The following is a 5,249-nucleotide window of genomic DNA, read 5'->3' on the forward strand; positions in this document are numbered from 1 at the left end:
GTTGCTTTTTATTGAAAAAAACAAAAAAGGTCAATAGACATGTATCATTTGCAAAATACTTTATTAAAAGACAAAGTTTCCTATTTACATTTCTATGTTTCACGTCACTTTTATTATTTACTCCGGGATGGGGATGGATGATGTGCGTCCCCTGTGCGCCACCCGCACGATCTGGAGCATATCTGAGCCATTTCTGGACTGCTTGAGCAAAGACCAACTCAGACATAGAGTTCGCCTCACCTGCTGCGCCAGGCCATCTAGGACAAAAATAGACACACACACAAAAACAAAAAGACAAAAAGGGAATTAGAGCACATGAATAAGCTCTTGTTAATTGTCTTCAGCAGGGAGAAAGTATGTAAACTCCTAGGCTGATAAACATGAAAGTCACCAGGCGGAAATCAGCAAACTGTCGCATTTGATTCCCAAAGAGCTATAAGCTGAAAATGTGATATGTCTTAGCATGGTGTGCTGTGTATCCTTAAAAAAAAAAAAAAATATGGGGTCCTCGGGCTGTACAAAGTGTACAACCCGAGGACAAAACAAGTCAAGACCAAAGACTCTCCAGATTAACCGGACATGAAAGTCTTGTTATTAAGAAAGACAAAGTAATATAGCAAAAACAGACATAGGAAATGTGAAACGCACCCAGCACATCAATTGATCCCTTTATTGTTCACTTTAGGCTCATAAAACTACAATAAATGTTAAAACTTACCAAATATGCATCTGCACAGCGCTGTCTCTTTAAATGCCCTTTTTGCTTTGTCTGGTCCTTGGTTTTTTTTCCCCTGCCCAGTTGAGTACAGAGGCCAGCTCCTTTGTAATGGCATAAACCATTACACGGCGGACTCGCACCTCCAGTGTGGTCCAGCAGCACCAATCAACGCAAAGCGTCTCACCTATAGACACATTTTATGAGATGGAATTAGCGTGTCTCATGTCTTAAATGTGTATGTAAGTGCTTGTGTGTTTACTTCATGTAATTGATGATAGAAACATGTCATTTAGTTTTCCCTAAAGCCTGATTTTCAAGTCATACAAAGAATAAACCAAAGTATTGGCAGTACAATGTATTTCTATTCCCTTTTGTTGGATATTCATTTGTTAGTTCTTGTAACTGCTAAAAGTGTTTACTAGTTTTGCCTGTCACATATATTTGTTATACCATGTAAACTGTGAAATTCCAAGATTTTCAAACTTGCCTTGTAATAGTGGCCTCACAGAGTCTCTGGAATCTACAGGAAAAAAAAAATCACAACAAGATGACATTCAGGAGTATAAATTGGGGTTTTTTTTAGATAAGAGTACAATGACATTGTGATGCAGCTTTAAAGCTTTTTAAAAGCATACCATCTATAGGGAAGACATCAGACTCTGCATGCTGGCGAGATCGCAACGCTGTGTCGGTTTGTGCCGGAGTGGCGAAGGTGCCGGAAGCTGGGTGGGGCATTATGATGGTTGCTATCAGTGGGCTGGGGGCAGACTGCGGAGTGATGAGGGCTGTTTAGAAAAGATAATTTTTAAGTATTTAAGAATACAGACAACTTGCCAAAAAGTTTCTTCGTGTCAGACACAGATATGTACACAGACACTAGACAGTATTTTATTACCTGGTATTTTCACCGAGGGGCCTGGGAAACCGTTTTTTGTAGGCTGCTCATCCTCTGAGTCCGTATATGTGTACAGGGATTTGGTCTAAAGAAAAGAAATTAAAACGGTCTTAAGTAATTGTAAATATGCTTTTGGCATATTGTTTCCTAAAGTTAGTTTGATTTCTAACAACACACACAGGAAACAGAGACGTGCAAGAAGGTACAGTATACAATGAATTTTTGAAGTGCACAAGTGTACACGGCTTTGCATTTTTAAAAAGTTTACAAACTTCCACTTTTTGGACTATATTATGTGGTGATATTGCAGTATGCAAGCACCACAGATATGTATAAAAGACAAGTTCATAAATTCTTAACAATCAAAGATATGTTTGTGAATAATAAGGTTTTACTTGTGCTTTCTTTTAAGACTGGTCTGGGTTTCTTCTTCGGACTGAAGGTCAGACGTATCACAGCATTCACGTAGATATCTCTGAAGACTGCGTTCTGCTTCGTGAAATGTGCCTGGAAATACAAACACAATGTACGGCCAGACATACATTACGTGTGGACAAAAGGTGCAAACGCATAGAAAAATCACCGGTTTCAAAAATACGCTGGTACGTGTGGACGTAGCCTTATTCATTATTCAAGGCACAAACGGAAAGTCATGTACGCTGCGCAACGTAAAGTTAGGTGAGCGTGCAACGACAGTCACGTGGGCATCCTGCGTGAGCATTCAAACTGAGTCTAAAGTTTTCGTGTGCGAATTGAAGCGAGTGCTCTCCAATCATCAAAAGTAACAAAGTCATTGAACACGTTTATACAGTTAACTTTACGTTTATCAATCATATATCACAGATTTAGAATTTTTGTAGTACTAAGCAACTACAGAGCGAAAGTCTGGGTCAAGCGCCGAGGCGACGGCAAGAACAAAGGAAACCTCAAGCGTTAAAGCTAGCTTTGTAAGGAATATAACGAAGAAATTATGAAACGAAAATGTTTTCTTTGTTGATATACTTTGTTCGCAGTGCAATTTATTTGTTGCCGGATTGTAAGAAGTAGACACATTTCGGGCTCCCACATTTTGTGGGAGCAACATAATAATAGTAAAAAAAACTCGTTAATGTACAGCATTAACGAGTTTTTACTGTTATTCAAATGCAAACATGGAAATAACGAGTAGGAGGAAAAAAAAAATCATTCATTCTTACCTTATACTAATCGTGGTGCAGGCCAGTGCAGTGCATGAACTGATGCCTTCTCCAGTCAATTCCGCTGAGAGTAAATCAAATGTCCCGCTCTACTGTAGAAGACAATGAATACCTGGGGGGATCTACTAATGTGAGAGGGGTGCTGCGGAATAGTCCAAGTGATCGCTGCTTTAATTTCCCGGTCAACTATACATAAATTGCACGTAGACACAATTTTTTAAAGCTGGTGAACTAGACCAAGTCATTGATAACAAATGAACAATAAATCTACTTTCTCTGGTACTTTATACCCGATCAGTTGCAATGCAATTTAATGCTCAACTACAAATCGATGGTTTTTGATGGTGACTGGAGCCGAATGATCGTCAACTATAAATAGACGTTTTCTCGACGTTGTTGTTGTCACCTGGTCGACTATAAATAGATCAAATATCAATGACAAAAAAACAACGGTGAATCAACATCGTTACAACGTCTCTATAGTAAGACCGTCGGTTTACCACAGTATTTCAATGTTGTTACAACATTGGCATTTCAACCCCGACCATATACGACGGTTCGGATGAAAATTCAACATAGATTCAATGTCGTCTTGCTATCTGGGTATTGTCACATTTTGTCTCTCTGCAGCTTTACACGCTTCCGTTAAAGCTACTATTTCTGCTGCTGGAGCAGACATGGAACATGCTAGTTGTCCTGCACGGATAACTTTCTCACTATCTACTACAGCAAAACCTGTTTTAGCCTGTCCCTCTGCTGTTTTAAAACTCGAACCATCAACAAACCAAACCATTCCCTCACTAAGTGGCACATCTGTTAAGTCATCCCTCGGTTTACACTCCTTCTCCACATGCTCTCTACACTCATGAGGAGTGCCCTCTTCCTCCGTCGGCAAAAGGGTTGACGGATTCAGAATTGTGCACCGCTTTATGGTTATGAGTGGTTGTGAGAGTAACAGTGACATTAAAGACAAGTGTCTTGCAGGTGACAGAAATGTCATTTTAGTCTGCAGTAGTAAAACATCTACCTCGTGTGGAACTAACAGTGTCAAAGGGTGAAATAGAACTATTTCCCCAGAACATTGTACAGCTTGAGCCGCTGCACATACTGACCTCACACACGGAGGCAAAGCACAAACAACTGGATCTAATCTTTTAGAATAGTAAGCTACTGGCTTCATTCTTCCCCCACTGTCTTGTGATAACATTGAAGTCATGAAATGCCCTTTGCAGTCAACCGTCTGGACAAACGGCTTATTATAATCACGCAATCCTAACACAGTCGCACTTGTTAACAGTTGTTTCAACGTGCAAAATGCCTGCTCTCCCTCTGGAGTCCAGCTTAGACTATCTGACATAGCTAAAGACTCACTATGCATCATGTCTAACAGTGGTTGACTCACTTCAGCAAAGTTCGGCATCCAAGAACGTAAATAATTGGTCAGTCCTAAAAATTGCATCATGTGTTTCTTTGACACTGGCCTAGGAGCTGCTAAAATAGCTGCTTTCCTCTCTGGGGAGGGGACCAGAGAAAACTACAGAGTCCGACATTGTTTTGGCAAAGTTACACACCGATTCAATATTGATTTTAGTGACCTCCGATTGGCGTAACCGGGTGTCATTACTGCCGACGTGAATTATGATCTTACTGTATTTACGTTTACCCTTAGCCAGCAGTTTTATATTTCCTTCAATGTCGCCTGCTCTGGCCCCTGGAAGACAATTGACTATGGTTGCCGGTGTCTCTAGCTTCACATGTCTGAGAACAGAATCACCAATTACCAGAGTTTGACCCCCGGCGGGTGTGTCGCCAAGTGGCGAAAAACGGTTAGACACATGAACAGGTTGGTGGTGTACCTGGGGCTTCTGTTTAAGACTATGCTTCCACCTCACCGTCACCCAGCCGCCCTCTTTCCCCAGCTGCTCGGGGCCTGCCGGGGATCAGCTAGCAAAAAGTGTTTGTGGTTGCGTAAGGAAACGGGTGATCTATGCAGTGAAAGAAGGGGGGGATAAACAAGGAGAAGGGTGAGCTGGAGGGATGAAAGAGAAAACTAAGAGAGAAAAACAACAATTGGGAATATTGTGGTTTTAGCTGTTATGGGATCACATTGACTTAGCAAGTTGATATAATTGTTAATCAATTGCAAATGTTAATGCAAGAGTGTGAGAGTGAGAGAAAAGAAAAAGGAGAGTGAAGTGGATTCTTATCTGGAGTGAAGTCAATATAACCATGGAGTGATGGCGGGGTCGCGGTAGAGCTGTCCGTCCACGGCGATGACAGCACAGGAGCCTTTCTGGATGAAGCTACGTCGGATTGGGAACAGGACCTTGCGTTGTTCCAGGATCTCTTTGGGGAACTGGTCGTTCACGCTGAAGTGCGTTCCTTTCAGCTCCCTGCCGAGACTCTTCACCTGCTCCTTCTGTTTGAAGTGGCCGAATTT

The 5,249-nt window shown here is 41.5% G+C and overlaps 1 long non-coding RNA gene across 1 annotated transcript; it reads right to left on the reverse strand.

Annotated features, from left to right (window-relative positions):
* Positions 1-1,658: 1,658 nt before the first annotated feature.
* LOC120440850 lies at positions 1,659-2,868 on the reverse strand. Its single transcript, XR_005613567.1, has 3 exons — positions 2,810-2,868; positions 2,009-2,120; positions 1,659-1,698 (listed from the first exon to the last, which is right to left on the reverse strand). It is a non-coding gene; the product is annotated as an uncharacterized LOC120440850 (long non-coding RNA).
* Positions 2,869-5,249: the final 2,381 nt, after the last annotated feature.

The sequence above is a fragment of the Oreochromis aureus genome, linkage group 7 (genome assembly GCF_013358895.1).
Source record: "Oreochromis aureus strain Israel breed Guangdong linkage group 7, ZZ_aureus, whole genome shotgun sequence".
Lineage (NCBI taxonomy): Eukaryota > Metazoa > Chordata > Actinopteri > Cichliformes > Cichlidae > Oreochromis > Oreochromis aureus.